At 49.4% G+C, this 17,094-nt stretch overlaps 1 long non-coding RNA gene across 1 annotated transcript in view; it reads left to right on the top strand.

Annotated features, from left to right (window-relative positions):
• Positions 1-16,524, top strand: part of LOC138580837 (uncharacterized) — a 50,051-nt gene extending 33,527 nt beyond the window's left edge. Inside the window, exons 5-6 of the long non-coding RNA XR_011304355.1 lie at positions 15,815-15,896; positions 16,031-16,524. This is a non-coding gene — a long non-coding RNA (uncharacterized lncRNA). The remainder of the gene's footprint in view (positions 1-15,814; positions 15,897-16,030) is intronic.
• Positions 16,525-17,094: the final 570 nt, after the last annotated feature.

Here is a 17,094-nt window from a genome sequence, read left to right as displayed (position 1 = left end):
TTGTCCTTTCTTGAGCCTTCTTCTGCCATCCTGGATGGGGGAGGTTCTGCTCATTGTGTGTTTTCAGGGCTCTTATTGAGAAGCCCACCCAAGGCTGCCAGGGTGTCTGGGTGGACTGAAAGCTGGGAGTGCACCGAAACTCCACAGGTCCTTGTACTCCAGTGTGTCTGCTTGAACCCAGGTCTGACTGGGAGGCTGAACGTTTGAATGTGGCACGAATACTGATTTTCTGGGTTCCTGCATAAAGGTGAGGGTCCTGGAGCAGAACGAGAGAGTCTACCCATGGAACGAAGAATCTGAGGAAAAAGAAGGACATTTGCAGCTACCTCCAGCAACTGCCAGTGACTGCTGAGTGACAGCTGCTGCTCCAACTTCCTCTTCTGATGGACAGGGATGATCTAGACCGGATGAGTTTGTCCCCGGACTGCTGGGCCTAAGCAGTCTGGAGACCACCTGCATTTTGAGCCATGTCTTGAAAAGCTGCGACCACCCTGGGCTGCAATACCCTGAGACCTGGACCAATTTGCTGTGCATCGTCTCCTGAAACGTGATTTCGTCAGGACATTTGTGGGCATCCTGCTAGACCTACAGTGACTCTTATCTCTGTTTCCACATTGAGGACCGAGAAACAGAGCGAAGCCTGCTCTGTGACAAGCGTTGCTGAACCAAAGCCTGTGTCGAGTCCCAACAAGCAAGTATAGTGAAGCTCATATGCTGAGAGTCTCATCCCAAGAAGCTGACCGTCTGCTTGTGCCAAATTTTCCTTCTTTAGCCTCCAGGCCAAGAATCCGAAAAGGTGCTGCTGTCACCTCACCTGGGGACCCGCTGGTGACTTTGTCTTCTTTCCTCATGAAAGGGTACTGTCCTGCTTCTGGGTACTTACCTGGGTGCCTGCTGTGTTGAATCGGAGTCCTCCTGAGCTTTCTGAGACACATCAGGGTGAACAACACAACTGTGTTCTATCAGGCCTAAGGACACTGGTCCTTTGCTCTACAATCCTTCAGCGGGTCTACCTGACCCCCCTGAACCATTTTTTAACTAAACATTTTACTTACTTGCAAAGTTGAAGATTCCTGCTATTTTGACAACATTGACAGTGTCTGCATTTCTTTGTTCTTTTGCCCAGGGGCCCTGGTCACCCAGTGTCCCCACTGACTTTGAGAGTCTCATTCCCAGATAGGGATGGGCTTTCTAAAGTATAGGCTGCTTTAAAGTAATTACCAGTATCTGTGTTGCTTACCTGAATGTTGGTTAAAGCATTCATTTGCTACTTTGACTACATACCTGTATTCATCTAAAGCTTACTATTGTCTTGAGCAATGCTTAAATGTCACTCTGTATAACTGTGAATATGTTTACTTAACCGCAATGCTAATATTGTGTTAATTCCCTTAGTATGTATAATAAATAACCACTGTTTTATAAATATATTATGTATAAGTGTATTCTTGACTACAGGTGTGACCTGCTTTCTTTGTACTTACCTACAGCCCATCTCCCTCCTAGACTAAGCCTGGCTGCTCATAAATTGCTATAAACATTTTTGGGTAGTTCAGGTCAAACCTAAGAATTGGAGTCCTGTACACCTGAGAATGAGTCTTCTTCAGTCCTACCACAGGTGGACTTAGTAAAACTCCCTAACAAGGACAATCTTCCGTTGAGCACACACAATGACAGGATGCTTAGAGCATGGGCAACAGCAGCGCACACTTCCAGTGAGCACACACAAGGACAATTCAGTAATAACATGAGCAACAGCTGTGCAAGCTTCCATTGAGCACACCCAATGACAGGGTACTTATAGCATGGGCAACAGCTGCGCAAGCTTCCATTGAGCACACCCAATGACAGGATACTTATAGCATGGGCAACAGCTGCGCAAGCTTCCATTGAGCACACACAATGAGAAGACAGTAATAACATGAGCAACAGCAGCGGAGGCTTCCATTGAGCACACACAATGACAGGACAGTTATAGCATGTGCAGCAGCAGCACAAGCTTCAATTGAGCACACCCAATGATAGGATACTTATAGCATGGGCAACAGCTGTGCAAATTTCCATTGAGCACACACAATGAAGGGACAGTTATAGCTTTGCAGCAGCAGCGCAAGCTTCAATTGAGCACACCCAATTATAGGATACTTATAGCATGGGCAACAGCTGTGCAAGCTTCCATTGAGCACACCCAAAGATAGGATACTTATAGCATGGGCAATAGCTGCACAAACTTCAATTGAACACACCCAATGATAGGATACTTATAGGATACTTATAGCATGGGCAACAGCTGCGCACGCTTCCATTGAGCACACCCAATGACAGGATACTTATAGCATGGGCAACAGCTGTGCAAACTTCCATTGAACACACCCAATGACAGGATACTTATAGCATGGGCAACCGCTGCGCATGCTTCCATTGAGCACATCCAATGACAGGATACTTATAGCATGGGCAACAGCTGCGCAAGCTTCCATTGTGGTCACATTATGATGGGACATCAGTTGCAAAAATCAAGGTTTATTCTAATCCAGATTTGTTTTCTAGTTGCAGTCGACACATGTTTTGACACAACGTCCTTTTCAAGGCGGATATTTAGGACATGGTTTTAGCAAAATCATCACAAAATATAGCAGTGTCAATAGAAAATAAAAATCACATACCATGTTCATGATTTATGGGCAGGTAAGTGAGACATAAAGAAAAAGCAAACAAAAACACAGGACAAAACACAGGACAAGCAAATAATAAAATGGAACCAGAAGAATCATTTGTTTTGATTAGCATGTGTTTCATTAACCTTATTGGCCCTCACTGAGTGCTTCGGATGTTCCATATGGCCAAGCAAAACCTCAAGCACAGAGTGTATGAAGTACCCGGAGGCGCGGGCCAGGTCTATATGAACACGGTACCATGCGAATGCATGCTTTATGCCATCCATCTCTTTAGTTTTGTTGTGAATATTAATAGTCACTAGTAAACAATTCAATGGTTTAGTTGTGCAAACTGATTGGTCGTGCCCAGTGAAGCCCGTTCTCGTGCCCCCACAGGTGTATGAGGTGGGTTTGGAGAAGACTCGCCACTTGTAGCTTTGTAGTCTTACCTATAAATCGATTGTTGTGGACAGTTGAGTGACAGCGTTCACTGTATAGATCCATTCCAATCATGGCATGTGCATGCCACTAAATAGTCACTTACCCATTGGGTGTAAGATGGCTTGTCTGGAGATAACAGCATTATACTGGTCTCCTGATGGTGTGTGTTCAGCGGTAGCTACAGCATTTATTTTTGACACCGGACTAATTATAGATTGACCACTGGGTCCAATTAACAAACAAGAGGTCAGTCCACAGAGGCTTACCTTAGATTCTGTCTCATTCCATTTGGATTGCATTAAATGATGGCAAGGTTGACAGGCACTGGAAGATACATTTCCGTTACCAGGCACCATATGGTGCAGTGAAGGTAGCAGCATCACTAGTTGCTGCCATGCAGGACAGGTACAGCAGTGACTGTAGCAGTGGAAGCGTCCTCACACACAGAATAGGTGCAGCAGTGACTGTAGCAGCGCAAGCCTCCTCACACACGACAGGCCCTCTATATGCAGAATCAATGCAAGCTAGCATAGCAGACAGTACTGGTGCAGTGAAGGCAGCAGCATCACTAGTTGCTGCCATGCAGGACAGGTACAGCAGTGACTGTAGCAGTGGAAGCTTCCTCAAACACAGAATAGGTGCAGCAGTGACTGTAGCAGTGCAAGCCTCCTCACACACAAAAGGCCCTCTATATGCAGAATCAATGCAAGCTAGCATAGCAGACAGTACTGGTGCAGTGAAGGCAGCAGCATCACTAGCTGCTGACATGCAGGACAGGTAACGCAGTGACTGAAGCAGTGGATGCTTCCTCACATACAGAATAGGTACAGCAGAGACCGTAGCAGCGCAAACCTCCTCACACACGACAGGCCCTCTATATGCAGAATCAATGCAAGCTAGCATAGCAGACAGTACTGGTGCAGTGAAGGCAGCAGCATCACTAGCTGCTGACATGCAGGACAGGTACAGCAGTGACTGTAGCAGTGGATGCTTCCTCACACACAGAATAGGTACAGCAGAGACCGTAGCAGCGCAAGCATCCTCACACACGACAGGACCTCGATATGCAGAATCAGTGCAAGCTTGCATAGCAGACAGTACTGGTGCAGTGAAGGCAGCAGCATCACTAGCTGCTGCCATGCAGGACAGGTACAGCAGTGACTGTAGCAATGGAAGCTTCCTCACACACAGAATAGGTGCAGCAGTAACTGTAGCAGCGCAAGCCTCCTCACACACGACAGGCCCTCTATATGCAGAATCAGTGCAAGCTTGCATAGCAGACAGTACTGGTGCAGTGAAGGCAGCAGCATCACTAGCTGCTGCCATGCAGGACAGGTACAGCAGTGACTGTAGCAGTGGAAGCTTCCTCACACACAGAATAGGTGCAGCAGTAACTGTAGCAGCGCAAGCCTCCTCACACACGACAGGCCCTCTATATGCAGAATCAATGCAAGCTTGCATAGCAGACAGTACTGGTGCAGTGAAGGTAGCAGCATCACTAGCTGCTGACATGCAGGACAGGTACAGCAGTGACTGTAGCAGTGGAAGCTTCCTCACACACAGAATAGGTACAGCAGAGACCGTAGCAGCGCAAGTCTCCTCACACACGACAGGCCCTCTATATGCAGAATCAATGCAAGCTAGCAGACAGTACTGGTGCAGTGAAGGCAGCAGCATCACTAGTTGCTGCCATGCAGGACAGGTACAGCAGTGACTGTAGCAGTGGAAGCTTCCTCACACACAGAATAGGTGCAGCAGTGACTGTAGCAGCGCAAGCCTCCTCACACACGACAGGCCCTCTATATGCAGAATCAATGCAAGCTAGCATAGCAGACAGTACTGGTGCAGTGAAGGCAGCAGCATCACTAGCTGCTGCCACGCAGGCAAGCTTCCTTCACAAACAGAACAGCTACAGCGCCGCAGCAGCGCATGCTCCCACAGACTCATGGAAGCGAGTGCACAGGCAGCAGCAGTGCAAGCATGCTTCTACACAGGACAGATTCCACATGGACAGCAGCACTGCAACCATCCTTCACACCCAAACCCGATACAGCATAGGAAGCAATAGTTCAACTTCTGTATGCAGGACAGGTAGCCCATGAGCAGCAGTGCACGCTTCCTTTACACAGAGGAGGGATACAGCTATGGCAGAAGCAACACAAGATTCCTCACAAACAGGGCTGTGGGTCACAGGCAGCAACAGTGCACACTTCCCCCACAGGGCAGGTGCAGCACGGGAAGCATAGGTCAAGCCTTGCTTCATGTACACTCCTATACTCCTCGCAGATTCATTATGAATCCATTGCTTGTGAGCCAATCCCCTTGCACTCATTGGCCTCTCTCCTGAGACTGCACGGAATGTAGCCTTTATGGAAGAGGCTCCCTACTCACCTCAAGGGAGCATAAACTCCACACTCTGCCCAAGCCTTCACTGGAGACCAGTTACAAAGACGCTGTGCTGGGGACACTTCCAACTGTCCCCTCTAATGGGGACTGTTTTAAACTGTACACCGAGTAGGACAGTGATTCGGACAGGCAGAACAGTGGGTTGGATGCATGCTGCTGAGATCTATGTTTAACTTGAAAATCGCCAGCCTGTATCCCAGTGATATAGCTCAGTGGGTAATGCACCTGTTGCAGATACACGCAGGGCACACTTTCGAATCCCAGTAGGTTCCACTCAGCCTTTCATAATCCCAAGGCTGACACCATGTGCACCATCTGGGCGGGGGATAAAGCTATACCTCTTCCCTAAGGACTGAGAGTCACGAGTTTATTCAGTGCATTATAAACCAGTACTGCGCTGTCGCCTGAAGGCCACGGGGGAACGAGACCGTGACAGGTGTCCTGTACAGTACGACTCTGCATTCAGATTTCAAAATAACCTCTGGCACAAAGGCCTGGGGAACAATGCCACCCCCAGCTGCCACCTGCCTTTTCTATCCCGTAACAAGAGGACACATGCGATGTATCCCCCTCAAGGCCTCCCAGTAAATCCCTTTCTTGTAACTGAGATGATCCCGGGTTAGTGGGTGACATGCGCATTATCCAAACCATCCGACTGAAATATCCCACTCGCATGACGTGGGCACGCAGGGGCTGCTAGCAGGCTCTGTGTCTGGACTGTGCTGGGCCTGTCCCGGAAGAGACGGCGCCAGCCTACTGCTGAGGGTGTACGCAGAGTAGAGCAGGCTCTGAGTGGGGGGAGCAGACACCGCACAATTGTCTTTTGGCATAAAAATGCCATAGGCCCTACAAAAAGAAATGCAAAGGTAAATATGTACTTCAGGGCGGACGAATGAGTAGAGTACAAGATGGCCGCTCTCCAGCTCAGTGCAAAGAGCTGCGCCCTGATTGCTAACAGTTCGAGTACTTTCCAAGAGACATCTTCTAGAGAGCAGCTATGTTTTGAAAGTGTGACTTCAGCTGGCGGACGGCTTCACGCCCTCCAGTTGCCTCCCACCTCCCTGTCTGATTGCAACATTGCGGCCCTGCTCCACCTGCCTAACCTCCGGATTTTTCTCGGAGACTCAGGAATTTTAATCATTTCTCCGGGTCTCCCGGGTGTTATGGGCCTGGGGCGTGCCGGGGCCTCGCTCGCATACACACACACGCATGCATGCAGGCACACAGAGAGAGGACGCCGGAGACGTGTGTCTGCTCCGGTCGCCTGCGCGAACTGCCGGCGCACCGCCTTTAATATTCTCTGCGCATGCGCGAGCCTCGATGCGGCTCGCGCATGCGTATACAATCAGAATTGCTACGCAACATCCCTCCTTTTCCCCCCAAAACAAAACAACATTTTCAAACATGGGGACCAACAGGGTCCATCATAACGTTCACGATACCTCTGCCTTAATTACGAGGTAGGGTCCATGATGAAGTCTTTGAACCTCAGCGGTGGCTTGCGCCCCGCCCGGCTCGGATACCTGCGTGCTCCGGCGTCGGGGTCCTCAGGGGCCACCGGAGCCTCTGGCGGCCCATCGTCTTCCACCGGCACTCCCGTACTCGGGTCGGGATCATCCCTGACGGCTGCTCCAGGGGTTGCAGGTTCTATGCGCTTGAAGAGCGAAACATTTCTGGTCACAGTCCCTCTTGCATTGGCGGCCGTGACCATCGACCCTTTGACGTGGGTCACGCCCAATGGTTGTGGTTCATATGGCAGTGATAGCTTCCCCTCCGGCTTCCTGTTGCGCACCAGCACGGTGTCTCCTATTGTGATCGCCCTCTCGGGTAGTCTCCGCCGTATGGTCTCTTTCTCATTCAGAGTGGCCCTCGCTGTGCGCACTTTGCTGTTGTCGATCTCTCCTGGTGGTCTCCCTTCCACTTCGGGTATTAGTCCTCTTGGTATTCTTTTGAAAAGGGCTTCTGCGGGGGCCACTCCGGTGGACTGATGCGGGGTCGTGAGATACTCTCTGAGGAACTCGACCAGATTTCGCCTGATATCTTCTCCCCCATTCACCGATATGCGGAACACTTTGTTGAGCGTTCGCATAAATCGCTCCACCTCGCCATTTGCTCTCGGCCATAATGGTGTTATTTTGCGATGCTTTATCCCCCTGTCCTCACAGTATTGAGCAAAACGCTGGCCCTGAAACGGTGACCCGTTGTCCGAGCAAATTTCGAGAGGGAACCCATGTGTGGCGAATATTTTGTCCATGGCCAGAATGGTGTAGTCTCTGGATGTGGATTCGACCAATTCCACCTCTGGGTATCGTGACCACTGGTCTGTCACCGCCAGAAAGTATAAGCCTCGGCCCGTGGACCCGAAGTCCGCGTGCACTGTCCCCCATGGGCGGTCACTCCTCTCCATGGCCTGAATGGGTTGCGCCTTCTGCACCGGGCTGGCGGCTTGCCGTGGGATGCAGGCCTTCACAAATTTCTCCACCCTTCCTTCCAGATCTGGAAACCACACTTTCAATCTGAGCCGAGCTTTCATCTTCGCCATTCCTTGATGTCCCTTGTGGGCTAGCTGTAAGACTTTCTCAACCAGCACTCCTGGTATTACGATCTGGTGCCCTCTTAGCAGTATTCCATCATCCGCCACCGACAATTCGTGGCGTGCCTTCCAGAGTGCCTGTAGATCTCTTTGAGCTTCCGCAGTCCTTCGGGAGTTGTCTAGGAGGACCTCCCGCCATTCTCCTGTGTCCACCGCATCTTTTATTTTTCGGAACGCTTCATCGCTATTGGACTCATCTGCAATTTCCTGACGCGTCAGAGCTACAGGCAGTGCTGCCTCCACAACTAGATGTACGGCTTCCACGCAGTCCGCCACCTCCAGTGAGTCCCTGGGCCTCCCGGTGCCCGGATGGCGCGACAGGTAATCCGCCGGGTTGTGTGTCCCTGGTCGATATAGCAATTTGACCCCATATTCCATGAGGGCCAACATCCACCTTTCTATGCGCGGAGGTGGTTTGGACGATGTTCCAGACAGTATGGGGATGAGGGGTTTGTGGTCAGTCACCACCACAACTGGCTTCCCTAGAATGTAGATTCTGAAATGTTTACACCCCCACAGTATGGCCAAGGCTTCTCGCTCTATTTGGGAGTAACGCCTCTCAGTGTCGGTCAGGGCCTTGCTGGCATAGGCGATGGGCCTCATGGTCCCTTGCTGGTCTGCTTGCATGAGGACTGCACCCAGCCCTACCGGGCTAGCATCAACTACGATCTCCGACTCGTGACCGGGGTGGAAGTATGCCATTGTTTCTTGCTCCGACAGGGCATGTTTAATGGCGGTGAACGCTCTTTGTTCCTTCCCTGTCCATGTCCACGCCACGTCATTTCTGGTGAGCGCCCTCAGTGGTTCCGATAGGGAGGCTAGATCTCGGATAAAGCGGCCACAATAATTGACCATCCCTAAGAAACTTCTTACTTCGGCTGGGGACGCTGGTGGGGATGCATCTCGGATGTCTTTCACCTTCTCCGGATCCGGGGAAATCCCTCCAACATGAAATATAAATCTGAAAAATTCAAGCCTGTCCTTCAGAAATTCACATTTCTCCTTATGTAGGGTTAAACCGGCACTGCATAGTCTCTCCAGGGTATGCTCGAGGCGCTTCAGGTGTTCCGCTACTGATTTTGCAAAAACTAGGATGTCATCTGACATGTTGATGACCCCTTTTAGTCCTGACAGTGCCCCCCTGATGGCATTCTGAAAGACCTCTGCTGCGGACGAGATCCCGAAGCTACGTCTTTTGTATTGATACAACCCCTCATGGGTCGTAAAGGTCGTAATATACCTGGACTCGGGGTGGAGTTCCAACTGGTGGTAGCCTGACCTTAGGTCTAGCTTCGAGAAGACCCTGGCTCCCTGGAGCTCTCCGACGATGTCATCTAGGGTCGGTGTGAGATGGCGTTCTCATTTGATCGCTACATTGGGCAGCCTCATATCTACGCAGATGCGTACTGCCCCTGGTTGTTTCGGCTTCGGGGCCACCACAATTGGGGAGACCCAGGGAGTGGGTCCATCTACCCTTTCGATAATGTCCTTGTCCACCAGTGACTGTAGCTCTTTCACCACTTGTTCCCTGAGATGAAAAGGGATACGCCGATGTTTAAGCGCAGTCGGCCTCACAGACTCATCTATGTGCAACCGTATGGGCTCTGCCTTGAGTTTTCCGATGCCAGTGAATATCTTCTCAAAACGCTGTAGTAGGCGGTCCAGATCGGTGAAGTACACAGCAAGGGTGAAGTGTACAATGTTGAGCGCTTCTGACGCGGCACAGCTTAGGAGGGAGTGTGGGCTTACGCTGGTGACGAAAAACCTCGCCTTTATTCTGTTTTGACCATGAAAGACCGGGGCCACAAACACTCCCTGGATGGGAAGAGGTGTATCCCCTCCGAATGCGTAGATTCGCGCTGTGGAATTCGTCAGCCTTGGTGGACCAGGAAGAGCATTGTAATGTTTTGTTGCAAGTACGCAGACGGACGCCCCAGTATCTATGAGGACCGGAGTTGGCATCTCGCTAATGTTGATGGTGCATTTGGGTTATCGACGGTCCCCAGGGCCTTGCGCAATGCTTGAGATGAAAAATATTTCTTCATCTTCCTCCTCCTCTTCCGCGATATTGAGATCTTGCATGCCTTGTTCGACAGAGGACACACCCCTTACTCTTCCAGCGACACCCCTGCCAACTCTCTCTGGTCCTCTCAAAACCGTAACTGGCGTCGTTGCCCTGCACATTCTCGCATAGTGTCCCGGTGTGCCGCATCGACCACAGGTCCTTGACTTTTCTGGGCACTCTCCCGCATGTGGCAGATCGTATCCACAGTATGAACACGATGAGACATTCCCTTGCGTTGTGGGCCCTTCGCTTCTCTTTGGTGTCCATCTTGCCTTCCCCATGGCGAGCGTCCTATAGCGTATGCCTCTTCTCTTCCTCCTTCCTGGAGCATGTAGCAGCGTCCATTTTCGCCCCTCTTGCCTCCGCCAGTTCGTACGCTCTCCCCATGTCCAGAATTTGCTGCAGAGTCAGTCCAGGCTCTCTTAGCACTTGTCTCCTCAGTTTCCCTGAGCAGCAACCTTGCAGCAGTTGGTTACGAACCATTTCTTCCTCGTTGACCCATCTGCAGGAGCTCGCCAGTTGTCTCAGACGAGCGCAAAACTGGTCCAGTGATTCCTCTTCCAATTGTTTCTCAGCACCCATGACAAACCTGTCAAAGTCAACATTCGCCAAAGGAAGGAAGTGGTCACGGAAGGCTTGCTTGACCGCATCATAATTCGCTGCTGGAATATTGAGAGAATCATAAATGCGTTGAACCACGGTCCCTGCAGAATAGACCATGATGGCAATCTTCGCCTCATCTTCCGTTTCCCCCGAGGCTCTAAAAAACATTTCCAGCTTCTTGACCCATGTGATCCACTTCGGCCCTAACTTGGATGGGGGGCCCGTGGTATCAAATTCAGGCATAGGAGCTAGAGTACTGTGCATTCTGTGAGGTATTGGGGCGACAGCATTTTCTTCTTCCTCTCCTTCTTCCCCCATACTGTACTCCCAGTGATCCTATTCTGGTAGGAGCCGAGGTGACTGGTGGCCTTCAGAGTGCTATCACACTCTCTTTCTTGTCTTTACCACAGCCCTCTGGTGTCTGGGCTGTGGTGGTTCCAAAAATTGTTCTGGAGCAGTGCAGGAGGCAGATGGCGCACGAGCACCCTCTCGGGCCGCAACCACTGCACTCCGCGTGTAGAGAAGAGAAAAAGAAAATGGCCGCCGGCCGTGCGCGTAGGTCCGTGTGCATCCGATCGATACACACGCAGCAGCGTTCCTTCACTCCGATGTCGTTGGAGCGGAGGATGGCTCCGTGTCCGCCCTCGTCGCCAGTGTTATGGGCCTGGGGCGTCCCGGGGCCTAGCTCGCACACACACACACGCATGCATGCAGGCACACAGAGAGAGGACGCCGGAGACGTGTGTCTGCTCCGGTCGCAGGCGCGAACTGCTGGCGCACCGCCTTTAATATTCTCTGCGCATGCGCGAGCCTCGATGCGGCTCGCGCATGCGTATACAATCAGAATTGCTACGCAACACCGGGAAGACCCTGGAATCTCAGGAATTTTGGTGTTTGTCAGATCCTCCACCCGATTGGTTGTCAAAGACTGCTGCCGGTAGCCAATCGGATGGAGGTTTGCGCGGACTCGGAAACGCGTGAATGTGCCTCCTATGAGCCTATTGGTGGGGTGGGCGGCAGCTTTCACTGATTGCTTTAAAAAAAATCCTTGCAGGACTTGCCACCGCCTCGGCTCCCTGCTCGAGTGTGGCTTTGTCTCTGCAGCAATGACTGTAACGCTTCCAGCACATTGGCCAAAAGAATGCAGGTGAAGCAAAGTAACGTAAAATAACGTGCGTTTATTTTGCTTCACCTTTCATTCTTTTTTGCAAGCTTTCAATGCGAACACGCATTTCTTTTGCTTTTGTTCTTTTTGCCCAGGTTAGGGTGGACTCAGCCCTACTGAACAACAGCCATCACATTTGCAGGCTGGACAACTCACCACTGCACTAAATAACCATATGAAAAACAACTAAGGTGAAATGTCCAATTTCGGTACTGCAAAATTCAGGCAAATCCTTTGTATTGGTTCTTGGAGTTTACATGCACATTTTAACGTGTTGGTTTTATGGCAGGTGAATGCCTTTTGTCCTATGCAATTTGGGTGGTTGTGAAAAGGCAATTTAATGAAATATGCTTTTCAATTTAAACTGCACCTTTCTGAGGTCACATCATATTACAACAGACAGCAGTCTCTGCAGTCACACCTATGCTCTTCCCAGAGAGTGTTTCTTCTGTGATCCTGCTGCTAGTCTGTTTGCTAGCTCTACTGTGAAGGCGGAACTTTGCTTCAAAAACTGTCTCCAGCCGCGGAGCGGCCGCGGAGTAGCTACGGAGAAGCAGTCTCTGCAGTCACACCTACGCTTTTCCCAGAGAGTGGTTCTACTGTGATTCTGCTGCTAGTCTGTTTGCTAGCTCTACTGTGAAGGTGAAACTTTGCTTCAAAAACTCTCTCCAGCCGTGGAGCGGCCGCGGAGTAGCTGCAGAGTAGCAGTCTCTGCAGTCTATGGCAGCGCAGGCAGCCAGAAGCAGAGGGGAAAGTACTTTTCGATCCTGCGCCTCGTTTCTGACCGCAACCGCCTCGTCAGAGGCAGAGGGACGTCGCCTCCGCAGCTCCAGAAAGCATATGAAAAATTCATCGCCATTGTCCCACAGCCCTGGCCAGGAGGCAGGGTCCTCGTGCGCACTGCCAGTGCAGTGGCATGAAAACACCGAACCAGGGACACCCCCTGTGCGAGATGCTGCGGACGACGCCCTTGGAGCTCGCACATCTTCCCCGCCTCTTTCACCCAGCTCCAACCCCCGCCATCCGAGGTAGGTCCAACGGCGCCCCTCGGAGGAGAGGAGACATCGGCTGTCGCAGGTGAGGGGGCGGGCTCGGGAGGGAAGGGGGAAATGGGGGACAGGGCCCTGGATCCGGCACCTCTTCCCATTCTTCCGCCTGTGGACAATTCTACCGGAGGTGTAGTGCCCCCTCAGAGGCCACCAACTTCACCTACCAGCTTGGAGGGTGTCGGGAGCGGGGGAATGCCATGGGCGCCGGCGAGCTCCTCCTGCCTGCCGCCTCCTAATCAACCAGTGGTCCACATTCAGCAGCCTTTATTCTATGGTGCGCAGAGATGGCGCTTACCGAGAATTATTTCTATTTCAATGGCAAGTTATATCATCAAATCCATGGGACTGCAATGGGCACACTTGTAGCCCCGACAGCAGCCAACCTATATGTTGAACGTTTTGAACTTGAACACATCTACCCTCTGACAATCCATTTTTTTCCAAGATTGCTTTATGGAGGAGGTTCATAGATGACATTCTTATCATATGGGAAGGCTCAGAAGAATCTTTTGCTGAATTTTTTCAATGGATTAATCAGAGGAATCAATTCCTAAAATTCACCTACACTTGCAGTAGGAAGAAAATAGACTTCCTCGCCATCTCCATTGAAGTGAATGAAACCAACACTGCCCTTAAAGTAAGTCCGTTTCATGAACCAACAGATTGCAATGTTTTATTGAAATTTGACAGTTGTCATCCCAAGCACACACGAGAGAACTTACCGTTTGGGCAGTTTTTACGCCTCAAGAGAAATAGTACTCTCAATCTCACATTTTTGAAAGAAGCCATACTACTGAAATCTAAACTGGAAGCTAGAAGCTACCCCTCGAGGATAGTAAAAAAGGCCTTTAAAAGAGCCAGGAACAATAATAGGGAAGCTCTCCTGGAATATCAACAAAAGGAGCCCGCTACCAACAAAATTGTTTTTGTGAACACCTTTTGCCCTAGGTCCAATCAGGTCACTAAGATAATACGCAAAAACTGGCATATCCTGACAGGGGGTGAACATCCTCTTGAGTTCCCATTGTGTGCTTATAAAAGAACGTCCAATTTAAAGGAGCTGCTCACAAGGAACGATATTACGAACAAACAAGGACACGTAAGAAGTGTCACCGAATCGTGGGGTTCACCAATACTTACGGGACATTCCCCCTGTGGTCACTGCGTCAATTGTAAATACACCAAACGTACCACAGAGGTGGATATTGGTGTTAAGCGTCCTTGGACACAAAATCAATTCACCAATTGCAATTCCACTGACGTGGTATATACAATATGGTGCCCGTGTCACAAACTTTACATCGGAATGACAGAAAGGAAAGTCAAAAGCAGGATGAGCGAACACAGGAGTTGTATCAAGAGGAGAAATATTGCATCCCCGTTAGTTAACCATTTTATTATGATGGAACATAGCCCAGATGATATACTATGGACTGTCTTGTGGCAGCTAGATAAGTCCAAGGTAAATGAAAACAAAACGGATAAACTGTTGTTCAAAGAAAAGTGGCTTATTTTTCTTACTAAATCAGCATGCTCTGGTCTGAATGAACAATTCCGACTTAATTCTTAACATTTGACACCTTTTTAAAATAACCGAATGTTTTTCACCCCTCTTGGTCCTCACTTCCTTTCTAGCCCAGATAGTGAGAAAGACACACTATTTCATTTCTTGGGCTTAACGTGATTCGTACATGTATGACACTTGCATCGTGCTCCCCCTTTTTTGATCGGAGGGCACTGTGGAATAGTGTGCGCCGAATGCAGCACATCGGCTGGTGTTGGGCATGCTCTGACTACCGCAGTGCGTTGAAATTTAAACGCATTGTTTATGTGTGTTTTGGTTTTCTGGCCATTTAGTTATTCTTCACTTCGATTACCTGATCGGTCACGTGATCGGCATACAACGCGTTTGTTTGCGTTTGTTTCCGGACCAATCACGTGATCACTTAGCCACACACCTCCCGCCCTCTCTTATGGTTCCGGGTTATCTCTACTCACCACGGAGTGATTCGGCAGGACGAAAAGAAGCAAGTGCTTTTTCACGATACAGGAGATTAAACTTTTCTTCTCCCCCTATTTTTTCCTCCATTGAGCACCGTACTGTGCATGGAGAAAGATGGGAGCTAGATTCTACATTTCAGAGCAGCGGTCTGCAGCCCCCCGCGGTAAGCTATGCACAATGCCTGTCTTTTGCCTGCCCCTTTTGCAACTTTGTTATTTATCACGGAAGTGTTCGCGTTTAACATGCGGTGTGTTACACTTCTGTATTAATGTTGCGATTTTCCCCTGGATCCCAGTTTAGAGCCGAGGTGCAGTGCAACTGGAAAGAGCCACCTTGACTCACCTTGCATTCCTTCCTCCTTCAGAGGGTATGATTCTTTGTTGAATGTTGTGTTGTCGGTGCATTTCCACGCTGTTACAGTGTACCTACCTTTTCACCTTTTGCACTCACTATTTGCCAGCAGCGGTTTGGTGGAGTCATGATGAAACACGGTGGTGCTTTTAAAAGGAAGATCTATATCCTTCATATGACTCGGTTCTTCTTAATAAGGGAAGCTCATATGACTCGTGTTACCGTCCTCCTTTGAAATTTGCATGAGACATGGCTTAGGTGAGGCCGGGTCACACAGATGGTGTGACCAGTGATGTCAAGGTCACGCTGATTCACGTGATGGGTATTGTGATTCTTGTCGTTGTTGACTATTTTATGTGGTAGAAATGAGGGTATGATAAAAACGTTTTTTTTCCTCTTTCACCCAGAATGACTTTGTGGTGTTTGAGATGGGCAAAGATGAGCTTACACTGGCTATGTTGTTCTCTTCTCTTGATCCGCAGAACGTGTACTAAACGTCCACAGTGGAGACGTTCCCCCCTTCACCATCACTTAGCAGTATTTGCCTTGGCGAAACTGAAATTGGTGAGTCTTACTTAGGTTAGCCTTAGCCTTGTAAGTCGATTTGAGGTGTATTTTTTAACCCAAGTCCACCTCTTCTCTTCTCTCTCTCCTTCTCTTGCTTCTTTCCCTGTTCTCCCTTTCTCCTTTTCCAACAGGTTGCTTCTCATCCTAAGCCTTCGGCACGTGGAAGCATCCCTACATGGAGACACACCCCATCTTCTCAGACAGTTACTTATAGTTGTCTTTGAATTTGCTTATCTGTTGTATGTATAGCGGATGTTTTGCTTTTGATCCCCTGATGAATTTCAAGTAATTTTGGCTAAATATGTTTTTTGAATGAAACATGTCGGGCATATGAACACCTTAAATCATAAGGTGCTGTACATTGACCAATTTAGTGGTTTATATTTTTGTGTACTGCTTTGTTTAGATTTGTATAGGCAGGAGTTTTCTTTTGGGTGTATAGGTGACACCTTGACTGGTTTGTGAAAGTTTTTTTTCAGTATTTTATTTAAAACTGATTTAGAACTTTTATTGTGTTTTTTTAATTCAGGTGCACTAAGTTTTACATTCTTCTTTTAGATATGTTGACTTTTAAGAATATTTAGTGTTATGTTTTTTCTTTAATAAAATTGTACAAAATTCGATTCTTAAAACCTTGGATGTGGTCCTTGTTTGGTCCTCGGACCGTGTGTGAGAATAGGGATAGAGTCAGGAGAATAAATAGAAGAGAAAGACGGTCTGTCCCCTTTTGTTGAATATTGTCTATAAAGCTTTGAAGGGAGTTCGGGACATACGTCTATAAATAACTCCATTGGTCTCTCTTAGTTAGTTGTTGCCACATTCAGCAGCCTCCACGTCCGCTTTCGGTGGAAGCGCTGGCGATGCCGGGCGAGCTGGCGAGTCCGCCCCCTGAGTCCTCAGCCCATTCAGGTGCGTTGGATGAGCTGGTAATCGCTGGGGCCTCCTCTTCATATAGTTCTTTCAAGGACTCGACACATAGCAGCGCAGGGCCGGTCTTTGCGTCAGGCAGCCCAGGCGGCTGCCTGACATCAGTCATCATCTAGGGGGCGCTGCACCGGCAGTCCACAGTGCCACAGTGCTAGAATACACATGTAACACGTTTGTTTCCTAACATTATAAAAATTAATGTGCCTGTTCATTTTTATAATGTAAGGAAACGAACGTGTTACATGTGTATTCTACCACTGGCACTGCT

The sequence above is a fragment of the Ambystoma mexicanum genome, chromosome 1p (genome assembly GCF_040938575.1).
Source record: "Ambystoma mexicanum isolate Mex_15411 chromosome 1p, UKY_AmexF1_1, whole genome shotgun sequence".
Taxonomy (NCBI): Eukaryota; Metazoa; Chordata; class Amphibia; order Caudata; family Ambystomatidae; genus Ambystoma; species Ambystoma mexicanum.
The sequence above is the reverse complement of the archived record's forward strand: the minus strand, read 5'-3'. Positions and strand labels throughout refer to the sequence as shown.